The sequence below is a fragment of the Hylobates moloch genome, unplaced genomic scaffold (genome assembly GCF_009828535.3).
Source record: "Hylobates moloch isolate HMO894 unplaced genomic scaffold, HMol_V3 SCAFFOLD_7, whole genome shotgun sequence".
NCBI lineage: Eukaryota > Metazoa > Chordata > Mammalia > Primates > Hylobatidae > Hylobates > Hylobates moloch.
This window is the reverse complement of record NW_026652282.1, coordinates 57,272,065-57,294,728: the sequence shown is the minus strand read 5'-3', so window position 1 is coordinate 57,294,728 and position 22,664 is coordinate 57,272,065. Positions and strand designations below refer to the sequence as shown.

The following is a 22,664-nucleotide window of genomic DNA, read 5'->3' as shown; positions in this document are numbered from 1 at the left end:
AAAAAAAAAAAAAAAAAAAAAAAAAAAACCACAAAAAAAAACAAACAACAACAACAACAAAAAAACACATTCAGGTTAAATTTGGCCTTAATTTAATATACTTGTTAGCAAGTGTGTGTGACAGAGTGGAGAAAGCTACATCATTGAATATTTTGATAAACTTTACCTACTTGGGAGTTTGGTTTATTTTTCCCTTTTCCTAAATTAACTAGCACTGACTGTAATTTATTTCTCTGTTTCATGTCTCTCCCTTCCGTTCTGCAGGAGTTTTAGCTATTTGAGATTGTGGACCATCAATTTTGTACTTTGGAGAGTGATTCTAACTCAAAACCTCTGTTTTATCAGAAATTTTTTTTTACTTGATCTTAGCTGGAAAAATGACCATCTGCCAACTTTACACAGCATTTACTCGGTTTTGACCCACAGAATGTAGCACATTCATTGTGCAAACTGTCAATTCAGTGAAACTAAAAAAAAGACAAGAAACTACTGAGGAGCTTAGTAACTGCTGTTTCTGTACGTAGTGTTTAACCTTCCAAGCACATCTAGTGTCTCTCAGTTTCTAACTGGCATGTGTAGGCTGCTCTGTGACTGAAGACTTTTCAAACCAGTCTTACACCCTTCAGGAAAAATCCCTTCTGAGTGAATATTTAGTATCTGCCAGGAAACTGGTACTCAAGATGTTGAAGCTACAGTTACTTTATGATAGCACACTTCCCTTGATCTGCTTATTTTTATTCCATCACTGTTTACCCTTGTTTTTTTTTTAATTTTGTAGCCATACTTATGAGGCTCTTGATTCGTTGGTTATACAAATTGATTTTTTTAAAATCCAAAAATAGCAAGTCTTTAGGTATATTTTGTACCAAATTAAATTAGAAGTCAAAAATTGTGCTTTCCTAGTTGCTACAAAGGTAAATAATGGAGAGATTTGGTACAAAACAACAAAATCCATATATAAATGTATATATATAATATATATATATAATGTACTCATATATATATGAGTACATAAAGGATAAAATATTTTCTGAAACAAATCTTCAATCAAGTATAACATTTTGATGCTTGAGAATATATGAGAATATATATATTCTCATATATATAGAGAGAGAGCTAATAAAATTACCTGAAGAGTGTAATACTTGTTTATTTTTTTGTGTATATCTTTGCAATCTATTTTACATATACTGACAAAAGAGACTGTGAAATATTTAGCCATGCAGAATATGTGACCAGACCAGAGTATGTGTAGGATGTAAGAAGACTTTTCGGTAATCATTAACTCTACCTTGAAATGATGGACTACAAGTTATAATGTGTATTACCTATACTTCAATCAATAATATTAGCAAATCTCCAAATGTTAGTCACATTGGTTTGTCTCCCTTGTACATTCTTTATTCATGATATTACAGTGCTGTAACTGGGCAGTCCTTTTTAAACAAAACATTATTTGCAAAACAGAGCGTATTATTTGTTTTTAAAGCTTTTGTAAATAAAGGCTTCAAAAATGTTTTCTTATAAAAAAAAAGACGGGCAATAACAAATGCTGATGAGGATGTGGAGAATAGGGAACCCTTGTACACTGTTGGTGGGAATGTAAATTATTATAATCACTGTGGAGAACAGTTTGGAGTTTCCTCAAAAAACTAAAAATAGAACTACCATATACGATCCAGCAATCCTACTGCTAGGTATATACCCAAAAGAAAGGATATCAGTATATCAAAGAGATATCTGCACTCTCATGTTTATTGTGCCACTATTCACAATAGCCAAGATTTGGAAGCAACCTAAGTATCTATCAACAGATGAACGGATAAAGAAGATATGGTACACATACACAATGCAGTACTATTTATCCATAAAAAGAATGAGATACTGTCATTTGCAACAACATGGAGGGAAATGGAGGTCGTGATGTTAATTGAAAGAAGTCAGACACAGAAAGACAAACTTCATATATTCTCACACATTTGTGGGAGCTAAACAATTAAGACAATTGAACTCACGGGGATGTAGAGTAGAATGATGGTTATCAGAGGCTGGGAAGGGTAGTAATGGGTGGGGGAGCGGGGATTATTAAAGGGTAAAAAATATAGTTAGATAGAATGAATAAGATCTAGTATTAGATAGCATAACAAGGTGACCACAGTCAACAATCATTTATTGTACATTTTAATATTGTACGTTTTAAAATATTGTACATTTTAAAAAACTAAGAGTATAATTGGATTGTTTGCAATACAAAGAAAGGATAAATGCTTGAAGAGATGGTTACTGCATTTACCTTGATGTGATTATTACGCATTGTGTGCCTGTATCAAAATATCTCGTGTACCCCATAAATATATATAGACCTACTATGTACTCACAAAAATTAAAAACAAAAAAATTTAAAAATGACATTAAACAATAAAAAAGATATAATTAAGACAATAGTAGAGGGAGTCAGTGGAAAAGAGATCCCAATCCATTTCTGATAGACAGATATTGAATAGGATGCTGGCTGATAAAGATTGGCAGATAAAATGACAGAGGGGGCTTACAGCTTGGGAGGATGTTGGTCTGCCCTGTAGGATCACAGAAAAATTTGAAAATTGGAAATCCCAAGTAAGGCAGAGGGTGAAAATGAAATATGAGAAATTCATTGAAAATCCGTATATTAATCATTTTCCTCCACTGCATATAGAACTGCTAGTATTCAGGCATTGATTTCCAAGGCAAAGAAAAAAATCAGAAGGTTCTTCTCTAAAGAGATTGAATAAATTGTCTAAGAAGAATTGAGGTAACTAATGTGGGCATTAATGCTGTAAAACAAAGACCTCTACTATCTGGAATTTAGAGGTCCCCCAGTAAAATGGCTCTATTTACATAGTTGGGGCTTATTGAGTTGAAGGCCTTATATCTGGGGTACTAAACCATTTTGCTCAACCCCTACACACATTATGAAATTTCAGAACAGCAAAGATACATAAAAGATCCTAAAAGCTCCCAGAGAGGAAAAACATTAATAGTTAAGGGAACAAGAGTTGGAATGGCTTGGTCATCTCATCAGCAACGCTGGCTCTTAGAGAGAACAATGGAGGAATGCCTTCGAAATTCTGACAGAAAATTATTTCAAACCTATAATTTTGTCCTAACCAACTATCAATTGAGTCTGATAACAAAAACATGACATTTTAATATTGCAAAGACTAATAAAAGTAAGTCCCAGCCGTAAAGTAGAGGCCTAAGGAACACTTAGTCTGAATGGAAGGAAGGGGGGCTCCAAGAGAGAGGCATCAAGAAAAAGACAGGGAAAAGGATTCACCATTTTATCCACTTTTTTTTTTTTTTGAGATGGACTCTTGCACTGTCGGCGGGGCTGGAGTGCAGTGGTACGATCTCAGCTCACTGCAACCTCTGCCTCCCGGGTTCAAGCAATTCTCCTGCCTCAGCCTCCTGAGTATCTGGGATTACAGGCGCCACCACGCCCAGCTAATTTTTTGTATGTTTAGTAGAGATGGTGTTTCACTATGTTGGCCAGGCTGGTCTCGAACTCCTGACCTCATGATCTGCCCACCTCGACCTCCCAAAGTGCTGGGATTATAGGCGTGAGCCACCACGCCAGGCCTATCCATCTTTAAGAAATTACAGAAACTTATGAATGTAGCAGACAATGCAAGAAAAAATAAAGGTAATTAGAAAATCCAGAAAAAAACAAGTTTTACAAATTAAGAAATGTAATACTATCAACACTTGACAGAAGAAAGAAAAATTTTAAATAATTAACAATAGTATAAACACTGTATATTGATTTTCAACTTCTGGAAATAACCAGTATATAAAATCACAGGATATTTAATTATAGAGATAGTTAATTATAAATGTAGAGCAAAACATAAACATTACCACTCTTGGCAATGTAAAAAGTAAAAGTACAAATGACTAGAATTGGTAGGTAGGGGAGAGAGATAAAGGGAACTGATGGCCTCTTTTTACAAACTCTGAGTTTTTACAAAGAACTAAGAGATACTGTCTATAGTTTATGAAACAAGAAATAAAGGTCTAAGTATATTCCTCAAAAAAAAAAAAAAAAAAAGAGGAACTAAAAAGCATGATAACCAAATTGGGACAAGAGATAGTATGAGTGAGTTATAGCCTCATTTATTAAATTACAAAGTTAATAAAGCCTAAAATAGATGAGTTAAGAAATAGCAGTATATATGGAAGCAGTCAATAGAAGAACTAAACAGAAACAGTTAATAGAGTGAAAGGTAATCTCAGAGGATTAGGATTTGGAGGGTTGGAACAGTGAAACATTGCCTGCATTATAAACTTTTAGGTACTTAGTTCATATTTTTAAAAACTATGTGCATGTATTACTCATAAGATATAAAAATAATCATATGGCAATTTAAAAACCAATTAGTAACCTTGGAACAGAAATCTTCCTTTGCCATTACTAAATTTAAATCCGTCTCTCAGAACCTTTACCTGTAAAAGCGTTCTGGCAAGAAGGCAACTAAAGAATAGCCCGTCTCTATTATTTAACCTGCCTCTTTCCCTTAACCCCAGCCTCAAAGACTATATCCTTTCTCTTATAACCCACTGATACTTGACACAAACTCCAGATTAAGTTATAACCAGCTTCATTTTCAGCCACAGAGATCATTTTTATGGCTTTATAGACATATAACAAACTGTACATATTTAAGTTTTTACATATGTATGTCCATCTATGTACACCTGTGAAACCATCATCACAATCAAAATAACAAGGATATCCATCACCCCCAAAAGTTTCCTCATGCTCCTTTGTAATCCCTTCCCACTCAGCCCAGTCTCTGATGCCCTCTGCATTTCCAGGTAACGACTGATCTGCTTTTTGCCACTATAGATCAGTTTTCATTTTCTAGAATTTTATATAAATAGCATCATACAAGACACTTTGTCTGGCTTCTTTCTCTCTGCATAATTAGTTTAAGATTCTAACATGTTATAATATGTATCAGTTCATTCCTTTTTATTGATAAGTAGTATTCTGTTGCATGGATGTAACAGAGTTTGTTTATCCATTATCTGTTGAGGGACAAAATGATTTGTTTCCAGTTTTTACTTACTACAAATAAAACTGTTACGGACATTGGTGTGCAAGTCTTTCTGTGGACATATGCTTTTATTTCTCTTAGGAAATACCTTGGAGTAGAACTGTTGGGTAACATATACTATGTGGTAAGTACATGTTACAAGAAACTGCCAAACTATTTCCTAAAGTGGATGTACCATTTTACATTCCCACCAGCAGTGTGTATGAGAGTTTCAGGTTCTCATATCCTCATCAAAACTTGGTATGGTCAGTCTTTTTAAGTTTAATCATTCTAATAGGTATGTAGTAGTCTCTCATTATGGCTTTAATTTGCATTTCTCTGATGGCTAATAATGTTGAGGATCTTTTCATATATCTTCTTTAGTGAATTGTCTTTTCAAATACTTCACCCATTTAAACTTTTTGTTTGTTTGTTTTTAGAGACAAGATCTGGCTATGCTGCCCAGGCTGGTTTCAAACTGGGCTCAAGTGATCCTGTTACCTCAGCCTCCAAGTAGTTGGGATTACCGATATCCACCATTGTCCCTGACTCTCTTTCTTCCATTTAAAAGTATTGAGTTGTGTGTTTTTTATTATTGAATTTTTAAAAGATCATTATATATTCTTGATAACAGTTCTTTATCAGATATGTGATTTGCAAATATTTTCTTCCATGCTGTATTTTGTCTTTTTAATATAATTTTTCCATTGAATTGCTTCACACTTTTGTTGCAGATCATTTGACCATATATGTGTGGGTTTATTTCTTGGCTCACTATTCTGCAACTAGATCTACTGTCTATATTAAAAACACTATGTACTATAGCTTTCTAATAAGCCTTGAAATCAGGTAGCATAGGTCCTCCAACTTTGCTCTTTTTTCATAGTTGTTTAGGATATTCTAGGTACTCAGACTTTCCACATAAATTTTCAGATCAGCTTATCAGTTCCTATAAAAAATTTAAATTGCATTGAATCAATTTTGGGAAAACTGACATCTTAATATTTCATATTTTTGATGCTATTAAGAATGGTATTCTTAAAATTTTCAATTTCTGATTGTTTATTCCTAGTATATAGGAATAGAATTGATTTTTAATAATGACCCTGTATCCTGTGAACTTGCTGTATTCACTTACTAGTTCTGGTAGTTGTTTTGTGTATTTCTTACAACTTTTTACAAAGATAATCATGTCATCCGTGTATAAAGACAGTTTTATTTCCTTTCTAAATTGGTTGCCTCTTATTTATTGCTTCCTTATTTCACCGGCTAGAACCTCCAGCACAATGTTGACTAGAAATGTTGAGAGCAGACATCTTAATCTTGTTCCTGATTTTAGAAGAAAAGCATTTAGTCTTTCACCATAAAGTATGATGTTACCTGTAGAACTTTTGTAGATGTCCTTTATCAATTTGTGGATGTTCCCCTCTACTCCTAGTTGGTTGGGAGTTTCTTTTTTTTTTTTTAATCATGAATTGGTATTGGATTTTGTTAAATACTTTGTTTGCATTAATTGATATGATCATATGATTTTTCTTCCTGAGCCTTAATAGAATGAATTACATTGATATTTCCCCATTAAAAGTAAGGGTATAACTGATATGCAAGTTGAAAACAGCCCAGTGAACACCCATTTCTATATTCAGAGGCCTAAACTAGAATATTAGGAGAGGAGCTCAGAATCTTATTCACGTGGGTGGACATATCAATGGACATTTTCCTGTCTGTTCTATCATCCATTTATCCATCTACCTATTCACTATTCACTGTTTGCTAGTTACTTGCTCTAACCAAATACAGTGCAAGGCACTGAGGATATAAAGACCTTGTTCTTCTGAGGCTCACCATCTACCTAGTGAGAAGACAAACAGGTAATCACACCAATGGGATGAATGCCATATGAGGTTCATAAAGGAAAGTCTACGGAGCCACAGAGAAGTGTTAACTCTGCTTGGGGTACAGAAGATGGGGACAATGACTTTTGAAAAATAAGCAGGATACTTCTGGGCAGAGGTGAGAGATAAGAGCATTCCAGAAAAGTGGCCATAACTTAGAGCAGTGTTTTTAAGATTCTCCACACTTCCAAATGCCGTCTCCCCGTGGCAGGAGTGGGAGGGACAGGCTTAAGTCCTAACATTTCTTTGAAGTCTCCCATTTTAGAAGAATTTTGCATTATACATCACACACACACACACACACACACACACACACACACACACACACACACAGAACGAAGTGAAATGTTTTCTGTTAACCCCGAGCAGAATCTACACTCCAGGAAGATTCATCCTGGACTTTGGCAGACCACTGTCAGTAGGTGAAACACAATTCTATGTGTAGGAGTGGAAGGTCACTGGTAAACAATCGGCAACTAGGAGTAGCTTCTCGGGGTAGTTGTTTAACCTCAGAATCATGTCAATCAGGCACTAGGCATGCAATTAGAAATACCCTGGCTTCAAAGCTTGTATGTTTGCCTAAGGACCTAAATTATCATTCGCTCACTCTGTGATTATCCCAGCTCCATGATGAGCCAAGTTCTACCTAGCACTGCCAAAAAACAGCAAGAATGCTTTTAATAGCTTTAAAAAAGTTTTCAAATTTCTTTGGCAAATGAAGTCAGCTGTACAGTATCATGCTGGGGTCTTAAATTGACATTGAACTTGGACCATGCAGAGCCAAGTTCTAAGCAATAAATAATTATGTTAGTACTAAAATCCTTGAGCACTTGCCAGTCACAATATTCATTTTTACTTGTACTAATGGTAACTGCTGAAATAGTAATCAGAGATCTCATCTCTTATCAGCTGGTACCTAGTTGTGTGGAAAGTGCTGCCATATCATGCTTGAGAATTGATTAGAATTGATTAGAAATGTTTTACATTATTTCTTGCCAATAAAGGTCAAATTACAACACAATGTAAACTTTTATAGAAAGAAGAAATTTCTAAGTGTAAGTTGGTGGCACATTTATTTTTAGCAACGTTCAATACCATAGAGCCCAAGGCAACCAAAGTATTTTGAATCAACAAAGATCCTGCTTTTTATAAAGGATAGTAGGCTACCCAAACTTTTCTATGAGTTCCTACTTCAGTGTTTTTCAGCTATTTAACAATTTAACCTATGCCACTTTAATAAATGTTAAACATTTCATGCAGTCTCTTTTTCTGATGGCAATCCATTTCCCAAGGAAATATCCCTGGTTTACAATTATGTGCTATGTATTTGTACCAGCCAAACAGACTTTATCAAATTTTACTTTTTTTTAGTTTGCATTATGAGAAAAGTAGTTTGTTTCCAGAAAGAATAAAAATATGATAAGCATTCTCTTCTTTCTAAAAATTGTTGCCTCTGTGTTTATATGGGTTTCATTCATAGTTATCACCACCTTTCACTTCTACTGCTCCCCAGAGATGTAGCATTTATCTGAATAAATTTACTTGAATTTTTCAAAATCCACCCACCCACAGTAACATACAACATAACATGGGCATTTCCATAAACCTCAAATAATTCCTTCAATAAACACTGACCAAAACACTACTGTGGAATGCAAAATAGACTCTGCAATGCAACAGGAATACAAATATCAGTAAGATGTGGCTCTTGCTCTCTACACAGTATTGTTTCATATGATGACTCTTAACCAGGGGCCAGTATCAGAATTACTTGGAGAGTCTTTTCAGAATTGACATGGGCAGTGCTGAGACCACCAGCTAGGGAGATGACATCTGAAGTGGCTTTTGAAGGTTTGGTAGTTTGCTAGATAGAGATGGAACTGAAGGGGTATCCTAGACAGAGGAAATAGTACGTACAAAAGGATTAAAGCATGCCACTTACCTCTAAATTAATGGCATCTATACAACAGAAATAACAATCACCACGGGATTGTTGTGAGAATTAAATGAGAACATGTATAAAAGTGCTTGGTGCATTGTAGATGTTCAATTAATGTTAGTTGTATTCTTCCCCACTAACATTTAAAATAAAATTGATTTAGACAATTACTATTATTGTTTTTTACCTAGTGTGACCCTGAAGTAATGGCATATAGAATGGGTAAGATGGAATTGGAAACAAAGGGAGAAAGACAAGTTTGCAGCTTGGGGAGAGATGGGGCAACATGGTAGCACCAGGTATACTCAGAGAGGAAGGACCTAAATTAGTGTTAAAAGGCAATCAAAAAGCTGGAAAACACACTTCAGGATATAATCCAGGAGAACTTCCCCAACCTAGCAAGACAGGCCAACATGCAAATTCAGGAAATACAGAGGGCACCACTAAGATACTCCATGAGAAGATAAACCCCAAGACACATAACCATCAGATTCTCCAAGGTTGAAATGAAGGAAAAAGTGTTAAGGGCAGCCAGAGAGAAAGGCTAGGTCACCTACAAAGGGAAGCCCATCAGACTAACAGTGGACCTCTCAGCAGAAACTCTACAAGCCAGAAGAGATTGGGGGCCAATATTCAACACTCTTAGAAAAGAATTTTCAACCCAGAATTTCATATCCAGCCAAACTAAGCTTCATAAGCAAAGGAGAAATAAAATCCTTTCCAGACAAGCAAATACTGAGGGATTTTGTTATCACCAGCCTGCCTTGCAAGAGCTCCTGAAAGAAGCACTAAATATGGAAAGGAAAAACCAGTACCAGCCACTGCAAAAACACACCAAAATATAAAGACCAATGACACTATGAAGAAACTGCATCAACTAGTGTGCACAATAACCAGATAGCATCATGATGACAGGATCAAATTCACACATAACAATACTAACCTTAAATGTAAATGGGCTAAATGGCTCAATTAAAAGACACAGACTGGCAAATTGGATAACGAGTGAAGACCCATTGGTGTGCTGTATTTGGGAGACCCATCTCATGTGCAAAGACACACATAGGCTCAAAACAAAGGGATGGAGGAAAATTTTCCAAGCAAATGGAAAGCAAAAAAAAGCAGGGGTTGCAATCCTAGTCTCTGACAAAACAGACTTTAAAAAAACAAAGATCAAAAAAGACAAAGAAAGGTATTACAAAATGGTAAAGGCAACAATGCAACAATAGCTAACTATTCTAAATATATATGCACCCAATACAGGAGTACCCAGATTCACAAAAACAAGTTCTTAGAGACCTACAAAGAGACTTAGACTCCCACACAATAATTGTAGGAGACTTTAACACCCCACTGTCAACACTAGACAGATCAATGAGATAAAAATTAACAAGAATATTCAGGACTTGAACTCAGTTCTGGAACAAGTGGACCTAATAGACATCTACAGAATTCTTCACCCAAAATCAACAAAATATACATTCTTCTCAGTGCCACATGGCACTTAGTCTAAAATAGACCACATAATTGGAAGTAAAACACTCCTCAGCAAATGCAAAAGAACTGACATCATAACAAACAGTCTCTCAGACCACAGTGCAATCAAATTAGAACTCAGGATTAAGAAACTCACTCAAAACCACACAATTACATGGAAATTGAACAACCTGCTCCTGAATGACTCCTGGGTAAATAATGAAATTAAAGCAGAAATCAAGAAGTTCTTTGAAACCAATGAGAACAAAGAGACAATGTACCAGAATCCCTGGGACACAGCTAAAGCAGTGTTAAGAGGGAAATTTATAGCACTAAATAGCCAACATCAGAAAGCTAGAGAGATCTCAAATCGGCACCCTAACATCACAATTAAAAGAGCTAGAGAGGCAAGAGCAAACTAATCCAAAAGCTAGCAGAAGACAAGAAATAACTAAGATCAGAGCAGAATTGAAGAGGATAGATACACAAAAAACCCTCCAAAAAAAAAATCAATGAATCCAGGAGCTGAGTTTTTGAAAAAATTAACAAAATAGACCACTAGCTAGACTAATAAAGAAGAAAAGAGAGAATTAAGTGGACACAATAAAAAATAATAATGGGGATATCACCACTGACCCCACAGAAATACACACTACCATCAGAGAATAATATAAAAATCTCTATGCAAATAAACTAGAAAATCTAGAAGAAATAGATAAATTCCTGGACACATACACCCTCCCAAGACTAAACCAGGAAGAAGTCGAATCCCTGAATAGACCAATAATAAGTTCTAAAATTGAGGCAGTAATTAATAGCCTACCAACCAAAAAAAAAAAGCCCAGGACCAGATGGATTCACAGCCGAATTCTACCAGAGGTACGAAGAGGAGCTGGTACCATTCCTTCTGAAACTATTCCAAATTGAAAAGGAGGAACTCCTGCCTAACTCATTTTATGAAGCCAGCATCATCCTGATGCCAAAACTGGGAAGAGACACGACAAAAACAGAAAACCTCAGGCCAATATTTCTGATGAATATCGATGCAAAAATCCTCAATAAAACACTAGCAAACTGAATCCAGCAGCATATCAAGAAAACTTATCCACCAAGATCAAGTTTGCTTCATTCCTGGAATGCAAAGCTGGTTCAACATATGCAAATCAATAAGTGTAATCTATCACATAAACAGAACCAAAGACAAAAACCACATGATTATCTCAATAGATGCAGAAAAGGCCTTTGATAAAATTCAACATCCCTTCATGTTAAAAACTCTCAATAAACTAAGTATTGATGGAACATATGTCAAAATAATAAGAGCTATTTATGACAAACCCACAGCCAATATCATATTCAATGGGCAAAAGCTGGACTCATTCCCTTTGAAAACCAGCACAAGACAAGGATGCCCTCTCTTACCATTCCTATTCATCATAGTATTGGAAGTTCTGGGCAGGGAAATCAGGCAAGTGAAAGAAATAAGGGTATTCAAATAAGAAGAGAGGAAGTCAGATTTTCTCTCTTTGCAGACAACATGATTTTATATTTAGAAAACCCCATTGTCTCAGCCCCCAAACTCCTTAAACTGATAAGCAACTTCAGCAAAGTCTCAGAACACAAAATCAATGTGCAAAAATCACAAGCATTCCTTTACACCAAAAATAGACAAGCAGAGAGCCAAATCATAAGTGAACTCCCATTCACAATCACTACAAAGAGAATAAAATACCTAAGAATACAGCTAACAAGGGATTTGAAGGACCTCTTCAAGAATTTGTTACAAACCACTGTTAAAGGAAATAAGGGAGGACACAAACAAATGGAAAAACATTCCATCCTCAGGGATAGGAAGAATCAATATCATGAAAATGGCCATACTGCCCAAAGTAATTTATAGATTCAATGTTATTCCCATCAAACTACCATTGACATTCCTCACAGAATTAGAAAAAACTATTTTAAATTTCATGTAGAATCAAAGACAACCCTGTATAACCAAGACAATCCTAAGTAAAAAGAACAAAGCTGGAGACATCACGTTACCTGACTTCAAACTATACTACAAGGCTACAGTAACCAAAACAGCACAGTACTGGTACCAAAATAGACATATAGACCAATGGAAGAGAACAGAGGCCTCAGAAGTAACACCACACATCTACAACCATCTGGTTGTCGACAAACCTGACAAAAAGAGGCAATGGGAAAATGACTCCCTATTTAATAAATGGTGTTGAGAGTTCTGTCTAGCCACATGCAGAAATTTGAAACTGGACCCCTTCCCTACACCATATACAAAAATTAACTCAAGATGGATTAAGGACTTACATGTAAAACCCAAAACCATAAAAACCCTAGAAGAAAACCTAGGCAATACCATTCAGGACACAGGCATGGGCAAAGACTTCATGACGAAAATGCCAAAAGCAGTTGCAACAAAAGCCAAAATTGACAAATGGGATCTAATTAAACTAAAGAGCTTCTGCACAGCAGAACAAACTATCATCAGAATGAACAGGCAACCTACAGAATGGGAGAAAACTTTTGTGATCTACCCATCTGACAAGGGTCTAATATCCAGAATTTACAAGGAACTGAAATTTGCAAGAATAAAACAACCCCAATCAGAAAGTGGGCAAACGATATGAACAGACAATTCTCAAAAGAAGACATTTACATACCCAACAAACATATGAAAAAAAGCTCAACATCACTGATAATTAGAGAAATGCAAATTAAAACCACAATGAGATACGATCTCATGCCAGTCAGAATGGCAATTATTAAAAAGTCAGGAAACAATAGATGCTGGCGAGGCTGTGGAGAAATAGGAATGCTTTAACACTGTTGGTGGGAATGTAAATTAGTTCAACCATTGTGGAAGACAGTATGGCAGTTCCTCAAGGATCTAGAACCAAAAATACCATTTGACCCAACAATCTCATTACTGGATATATACCCAAAGGAATAAATCATTCTACTATAAATAAATCATCTAAATAAATCATTCTACTGATTTAAAGACACATGCACATGGATGTTTATTGCAGCACTATTTACAATAGCAAAGTCATGGAACCAACCCAAATGCCTATCAATGATAGAGTGGATAAAGAAAATGTGGCACATAAACACCATGGAATACTATGCAGCCATAAAAAGGAATGAGATCATGTCCTTTGAAGGGACTTGGATGAAGCTGGAAGCCATCATCCTCAGCAAACTAACACAGGAACAGAAAACCAAACACCTCATGTTCTCTCACTCATAAGTGGGAGTTGAACAATAAGAACACATGGACACAGGGAGGGGAACAACACACACCAGGGCTTGTTTGGGGGTGGGGGGCAAGGGGAGGGGACTTAAAGGACGAGTCAATAGGTGCAGCAAACCACCATGGCACACGTATACCTATGTAACAAACCTGCATGTTCTGCACATGTATTCAGGAACTTAAAGTAAAATTTTAAGAAAGGCCATCAAAATCAGATACAACTAGCAGTTGTGAAAGAAATCATTTATCCACTAGTCACATTGGAATAGGAAAAAGAAAGTCACACTGGTTTTCTGGTCCTAAAGCAAGAAAAAGTCATGCTGCATATATATTCTGATTACATTTTAGTCCTCCTTACTGCTGTTTCCATCTTTAGGTGGGGAGGACAGAAAGGTGTGTGTGTGTGGTGATGGTAATGAGAGAGAGAAAAATAAAAAAGAATAAAATGAAGTCCCAGATACATCCAGAAAAACAATAATCTTATAGGCATCTTTGCTTACCAACAAAACTCCCTCTACTTTGTGCACAACAATCCAATAAGGTTCTTGTGATTCACTGTCTGCCACTGGTGACTTAGCATTCACTTTAGTAGATGCTTCCTTTGCCTACGTTGTAGCTAATTAGTACAGAAGCACAAATCGACACATTTATAAAAAGGTAGCAGCCTGAATTTTAAACCTTTTTCTAATATAAATAAAGCCTAACACTTTGAAAGCATTGTTCCCTCAATTCCAACAAAGAGAGAATTAGTAAAACCAAAACTATTGTTTAAAAATTCATAGTTTATAACCACTGAAAGGTGGGCAAGGTTGTCATTATTGAAATAAAAATTAAGACAAAAATGAAATATCATTAGACACTCATTAGAAAGGCTGAAATTCAAAAACTGACAATACCAATTGCTGGCAAGAAAGCATAGTAACAGGAACCCTCATTCACTGCTGGTGAGATTGCAAAAATGGTTAGCCACCTTGGAAGACAGTTTGGCAGTTCTTACAAAGTTAAACATAGTTTTACCATATGATCCAGCAATCACACTCCTTTGTATTTACCCAACTGATTTGAAACTTATGATTACACAAAAATCTGCACACAAATGTTTATAGCAGCCTTACTCATAATCACCAAAATTAGAAGCAACCAAGATGTCACTTAATAGGTGAATGAATAAACAAACTGTGGTACATCCATACAATAGAATTTTATTCAGCGATAAAATAGGAATGAGCTATCAAGCTATCAAAGACATGGCTAAATGTAAAATATATATTGCCAAGTGAAAGAAGCCAGTTGGAAAGTCTATACATTTCACTATCCTATTTATGCAACATTTTGGAAAAGACAAAACTGTAGAGATGGTATACAGATGATCAGTGGTTGTCAGAGGTATGCGGAGGAGGAGGGAGGGTTGAATAGGTGGGACACAGGAGATTTTTAGGGCGACAAAATATTCCGTATGATATTGTAATGGTGGATATACAACACTATGCATTTTTCAAACTTCACAGAACTTTACAGCCCAAAGAGTAAATCTTAATGTATGAAAAAGTTAAAAAATAATCTAAGAAGTCATCAGGGGATTGATCTCAGGATGGGATACAGAATTTGACAAAAGAATCCAATTATATGTATGAAACAACTTCACTGAAGGACGCCGGGGGGAAAAAGGCCCAATCTAAGTAACTTTGGAAATGAGTTTGTAAGACTAAAGACAAAAGGAACCATAGATAAGCATCTACTATATTTGATAAAGTTGTTCCCACAGAGGTGTGAATTAACAAGCTTGAAACCACTATAGCCACAAATTGGAATTGGATGATCAAGTAAATGGATGGTGGATGGCAACAGGAAGTTACACGCAAGCAGGAGAGAAGGTTAGAATGATCCATGTGGTATTGTATTAGCGTTGGGGACATCAGTATGAACTCATGTTTAGCTTAGTAATGATCCAGATGGTTACATATGGAAATATTGATAGATATGTGTATACATACATGGGCTAGTATACACATACGTTTTCTTCCTCTGTCAGCTGAGAAGGCCTAGAAGTAATGACACCCAGTAGCAATGAGCACATCTAGCACTCAGATCTTGTTTTGTAATACCCAATAAAAGGAACCAGAGATCCTTGGAGAATTGGGTGGTCACAGGACTAAGTGGGGCAGGAAATATACATATAAACCTGTAGCATCTTGTAGTGCCATCAAGTTAAGAAGTGTTCAATAAAAGCCCACATGGATGAGGGTACATCAAAGGGACACAGGAGCCAACTGAAAGACCTCCCAAAGGCCAAAGCCAGAATGATTTGAACAACAGAATAAAGCAGTATTGGATTGTAACCCAAAGTATAAAATAAATATCACTGTATCTAGACATAAATAAATAAATCCTATAGTGTGAGAATAGGCAAATCAACTGCAGAAGAATTCCAAATAATTTATGTAGATACTTCACCATCAAGGAGGTGGAGCCTAATTCCTCACTCCTTTAGCATGGGCTGTGCATAATGATTTCCTTACAAACAGTGAAATATGAAAAGGGAAAATAAGTTTACAGTGGAGAAATCTGACAAACACTACTTGGCCAGGCAACCAAGGTTAACAATAATAGTGATAAGTCACGTTGATACTATGTACTTAAAATTTTTTTTTTCAATCAGCTTCCCCAAGTTAAAGATAGTATGTACCTTTGCTATGATGTGCTTCAAATGGCATTTTACCTCTGTAGTCTTCCTTCCAAAAGCCCATAACCCCATTCTAGTCATGAGAAAAACATTAGACAAATCCCAATTGAAGGACATTCTGCAAAATACCTAACTAGTACTCCTCAAAACTGTTAAGGTCATTGGAAAGTCTGAGAAATTACTATAGTCAAGGGGATACTAAATGTACTGTGGCATCTTGGATGGAATCTTGGAACAGAAAGAGGACATTAGGTAAAAACTAAAAACAGTGAATAAAGTATGAATTTTAATTAATAATAATGTATCAGTATTTGGTCATTTGATATGATAAATGTACCATACTAATGTAATAGGGGCACACTGGGGATATATATATATGGGAACTCTGTATTATCTCCACAACCTTTCTGTAAATGTAAAACTATTATAACATTAAACATTTATTTAAAAATTTTATTTAAAATATTGCATTAATATATTATTTATCTAAGAAAAATGTTGACAAGGAAGTATAAAATTTAACATAAAACCAGAAAAACTTGTCAATGCAATGGTGAAGGGAAAAAATGGTATTTCTAGACTGGGATTGCCCTATGAAGATTCCCAACACGAAGGAAAAGAAGGAGAAAAGTATGCATACAAAAGAAGCTGCTCTCACTGCAGTGACATGCAAAATCTTATCTGGCAAAGTTAAATAGCAATGCTCTGGAATGTCATGATAGCACAATAGGAATTAGCCAAATAACTTAGCCTGCAGTTACCCACAGACTAATTTGTTTTCTGAAGAACCACATTCCAAAGTTTACACAAATCATGAAGCCTACAAAGATTTATTTTTAGTGTCTTTTTTCTTGCAATAATGCTAAAATTGAACTTTTCTAGACATTAAATATAATTTGAAAGTTTATTATTGGAGATCCAAAACAGAAATACTATGACTTCTGAAGCAGAATCCAAGATTTTCTCCTCTTCAGATATGATTCCTTATTTTGATGCTTTTCAATTAAATTCACAGTAAATCCAAAAGGAAGCGCTCTTGTATGGCCACTATTGGAATTAAACTTTGACTTATCGGCACTAACAAAGATAAAACTATATAGACCTGTGCACTAGGCTGGACTCAAACTATGCCACAATAATGTAAAAGGCAAGACTGTTGAAGCTAGGGTGGGGAAAGAGAGAGCTCAATGGCATAAAATGATTGTTTCATACCACATACTTGTTAATCTGGATGAGACCAACGTTATAAGTATCTGCCAGTGTCTCCTTGAGAAACAAGTTGGCGGTCTCATGGTTCTGAGTTTCCCTGAAATATTTATTCTGTTATTCCTTTGGGTAATTATAGCTTATTAGCCCTAGTTATATTCTCATGTTGCATAGTAAATTATTCTCCTCTCTCCTTGGTGTTTACACCCTTCAGACAGTTGTATCCCCACCCCCTTCCCCCTTAGTCATCACTTAGTTAAATTGTATAGACAAAATTCTTTTAATCTTTGCTCATAAATCAATCCCTCTGGCCCCTTAATCATTTTTGTTACTCTTCTCTGAACTCCCTCCAATTAATCTATATCTTTTCAGTTAATGAGTTTGGAGAAGCTGAATCGCCCAGGTGTGATCCCAGTCATGTTTAGTGTCTGTGTGTTTATAAATGCACCCAGGAGTTTTTTTTTTTGTAACGGGGATTAAAAAATACAATAAATTATCAGTGGCTTTTCTGCCCCATTTTGTAGTACTCCAAATGGTTACTTATCTATCAGCTATGGGTTTTCATCATCAATGGCCATTTCTCAAGTTTTAACTCCTGCTAGACTATGAAGTCTATTCTAGTTCCTGCTGTTAGCCAGTCACAAATACTCTGAGTTATCTGTCAAAAATAAATCTATTTAGAGTGAATCCAATCAGTTACTTTCGAAAGAACCCTAGGTTTAATTCTTCCAGAGATTTTTTTCAAAACAGTCTGTGTGTACGGATACCACCAGAGTTGACTGTCTTCATAGGAAAAGCTAAGATGGAGTTTGGAAATGGTTTTGATAAAACTGAAAGGAAATTAACTCACTTGACTGCTAAAGGAGTGAAGGTTCTCTTTTTAGGGAAAAGGTAACACATTTCTTAGAGAACTGTCACTTCATAGTAAGGCAGATGATTTCAGAATAACAATTTCTTTGCACAGAGTTCAAGTTACATTTCACTTGTAATAGGTATTCAGCTTCCTGGCCGGGCACGGTGGCTTACACCTGTAATCCCAGCACTTTGGGAGGCCGAGGCAGGCGGATCACTTGAGGTCAGGAGTTAGAGACCTGCCTGGCCAACATGGCGAAACCCCATCTCTACTGAAAATACAAAAATTAGCCCGGTGTGGTGGCACATGCCTATGGTCCCAGCTACTTGGGAGGCTGAGGCAGGAGAATCTCTTGAACCCGAGAGACGGAGGTTGTAGTGAGCTGAGATCGTGCCTCTGCACTCCAGCCTGGGTGACAGAGGAAGACTCTGTCTGGAAAAAAAAAAAAAGAAGGGGATGGGGGTATTCAGCTTCCTTTAGCAGAAAGGATGGATTAGCCTATTCTGGAATTTGGGAAATAAATTCAGTTTAGGCATAATTTCATCACCGGTACTTGCCATCATGAATTCCCTTCCACTTCTTTCCTGCTGATATTCTTTTGCCTTTTTCAAAGTAGTTATACCCATGAGAAGGTATAAAATTAGTTAACAAATGGTTACTAAGCATCTACATTGTACAGAACTTGTAAATCACCAGACATTATAGAATAAGATATATATAAAAAGAGAACCTCAAAATATATTTCATGCTTACATAGGAGTTTGTGATCTTTTGGGGGTAGTAAAACACAAGGTATATGAAAACCAGAGACTGACTTAAAACATATTATATTAACAATACTATTATTAAAAAATTGATAACCTAAGTGCCATAGAAATTTGGAATGAAGAGGCGATTAGTATAAAATAGAGTTAATCTGGGACTACTTGATGTAGATGAAAAGTGATTTTAGTCAATTTTCTTCCTCTGGTATATAGTTTCTGATGAAGAAATGTGTTCAAACGATAGATAAAGGAAGGCTTGAGGATCATCTGTGGATACTATTTATCCATGATATTCCTTTACCGGTTAACACAAACACTAGGAGTTGGGCTTTATAAGCTTACTGAGGTTCTGAAATACTCTCCTAGTTTTGAGTTCAGACAACTTAATCTATAAGACCAAATATGTAAATGGCAACATAACTCAGTGGGGAAAGGCAACCTATTTTCTGTAAGTAGAAATCATGTCTTGATTCATTTGCAAGTGTTTTTGAGGAAGTAAATATGAATATGGTCAATGGAAAACCAATGGATGATATTTATTTGGGTTTTCAAGTTTTTTAAGGTCATATACCAAAGATTGCTTACAAACAAAAATGAGTGGCCAGGCATGGTGGCTCACGCCTGTAATCCCAGCACTTTGGGAGGCTGAGGCGGGTGGATCACAAGATCAGGAGATCAAGACCATCCTGGCTAACACAGTGAAACCCTGTCTCTACTAAAAACATACAAAAAAATTAGCCGGGCATGGTGGCGGGTGCCTGTAGTCCCAGCTACTCGGGAGGCTGAGGCAGGTGAATGGCGTGAACCCAGGAGGCGGAGCTTGCAGTGAGCCAAGATCATGCCACTGCACTCCAGCCTGGGCGACAGAGTGAGACTCCGTCTCAAAAACAACAAAAAAGAACAGTAGAGATTAATGTTACTAATGTCTGCTGGCATGTACGAAAACAGAAAATTTCTTTGGTTTATCTTAAAATTCAAGTAAACTTTGCATTCTACTTTATAATAAATGTTTTACTTCAAAGATAATACTTTAAGTCACTTATTTATTGAAACTGGCATAAAAGGAAAATGGCTCATGTTTAATCTGTGTCCTCTCTGTAACTTCAGCCTTGCATAACTGATCTCATTTAATTCTCATACCAGTACCCTGAAGTAGTCATTATTCCCATTTTGTAGATGTGGACGTTGGGGTCCAGAGAGAGTATAAAACTCAGGTGTATCTGCCTTCAAAGTCTGCACTTACAGTATCATGCATCACTACTGAAACTGCAGAATTAACTAATTGGAAAAGACGCTGAAGACTATGTTGTCCAACAACTTTATTGACTTGTGAGAAAACTGAGGCCAAGAGAGGAGCACTGACAAGAAAGCCACATAAGGTTGCAGCAGAACTGGGATCAGAATCTGTCTTAATCTGGAGGGTTTTCTCTGCCCTCTCCCGCCCCAGACAGGTTAGATTCTACTGTTATGTGCTTCCATAGCACCCTACACTTCCTCCCATGTCCACACTTAGTTTTTATTCTTTTACTGCTTGTTTAGTTGTCTGACTTCTCTACTGGACCACAAAAGCCCTAGGAAGGCAAGGACTATGTCTGTCTTGCTCATTATTATAACTTCAGCACCCAGCAAAGTGACCAGTGCAGAGTAGGCACTCAATAAATAGTTTTTGCATATATGTACACCTGTCATGATGCTTTTTTTTTTTTTTTTTTCCATTCTTGTTGCCCAGGCTGGATTGCAATGGCACGATCTTGGCTCACTGCAACCTCTGTCTCCTGGGTTCAAGTGATTCTCCTGCCTCAGCCTCCCGAGTAGCTGGGATTACAGGGATGTGCCACCACACCTGGCTAATTTTGTATTTTTGGTCGAGATGGGGTTTTTGCCATGTTGGTCAGGCTGGTCTTAAACTCCCAACCTCAGGTGATCCACCCACCTTGGCCTCCCAAAGTGCTGGGATTACAGGCATGAGCCACCGCGCCTGGTCCATGATGCTTTTTTAATTCACAATACCACACAGTCTATCTTAACATTTTTGCTAGTGATCTGGAAGAACATGGGTTTAAGATTACAGAGGACATAAAGTTCTTTCTATATGAAAGGCTACAACAAATGGGAAACATTACAAAAAGAAAGGCCTAATGAGACTTATGAGAGAGTAGAAAAGGTAAAATTTCCTATAAGGGTGAATAAAGTAACATATTTAGGAGGAGAATAATCTGAATTATGTAAGATTACAGTTTCTAAACTTCTACTTTTAACACAGAAATCATATTTACTAATTTATTTTTTTTATTTTTTATTTTTATTATACTTCAGGGTTTTAGGGTACATGTGCACAATGTGCAGGTTTGTTACATATGTATCCATGTGCCATGTTGATTTCCTGCACCCATTAACTCGTCATTTAGCATTAGATGTATCTCCTAATGCTGTCCCTCCCCGCTCCCCCCACACCACAACAGTCCCTGGAGTGTGATGTTCCCCTTCCTGTGTCCATGAGTCCTCATTGTTCAATTCCCACCTATGAGTGAGAACATGCAGTGTTTGGTTTTTTGTCCTTGCGATAGTTTACTGAGAATGATGTTTTCCAGTTTCATCCATGTCCCTACAAAGGACACGAACTCATCATTTTTTATGGCTGCATAGTATTCCATGGTGTATATGTGCCACATTTTCTTAACCCAGTCTATCGTTGTTGGACATTTGGGTTGGTTCCAACTCTTTGCTATTGTGAATAGTGCCGCAATAAACATACGTGTGCATGTGTCTTTATAGCAGCATGATTTATAGTCCTTTGGGTATATACCCAGTAATGGGATGGCTGAGTCAAATGGTATTTCTAGTTCGAGATCCCTGAGGAATCGCCACACTGACTTCCACAATGGTTGAACTAGTTTACAGTCCCACCAACAGTGTAAAAGTGTTCCTATTTCTCCACATCCTCTCCAGCACCTGCTGTTTCCTGATTTTTTAATGATGGCCATTCTAACTGGTGTGAGATGGTATCTCACTGTGGTTTTGATTTGCATTTCTCTGATGGCCAGTGATGAAGAGCATTTCTTCATGTGTTTTCTGGCTGCATAAAAGTCTTCTTTTGAGAAGTGTCTGTTCATGTCCTCTGCCCACTTTTTGATGGGGTTGTTTGTTTTTTTCTTGTAAATTTGTTTGAGTTCATTGTAGATTCTGGATATTAGCCCTTTGTCAGATGAGTAGGTTGCAAAAATTTTCTCCCATTCTGCAGGTTGCCTGTTCACTCTGATGATAGTTTCTTTTGCTGTGCAGAAGCTCTTTAGTTTAATGAGATCCCATTTGTCGATTTTGGCTTTTGTTGCCATTGCTTTTGGTGTTTTAGACATGAAGTCCTTACCCACGCCTATGTCCTGAATGGTATTGCCTAGGTTTTCTTGTAGGATTTTAATGGTTTTAGGTCTAACATATAAGTCTTTAAGCCATCTTGAATTAATTTTTGTATAAGGTGTAAGGAAGGGATCCAGTT

At 36.5% G+C, this 22,664-nt stretch overlaps 1 protein-coding gene across 3 annotated transcripts in view; it reads right to left on the bottom strand.

Annotated features, from left to right (window-relative positions):
- The window catches only part of EDA (ectodysplasin A), a 411,651-nt gene that overhangs the window by 101,642 nt on the left and 287,345 nt on the right, over positions 1 to 22,664 (bottom strand). The gene's annotated exons all lie outside the window — the stretch shown is intronic.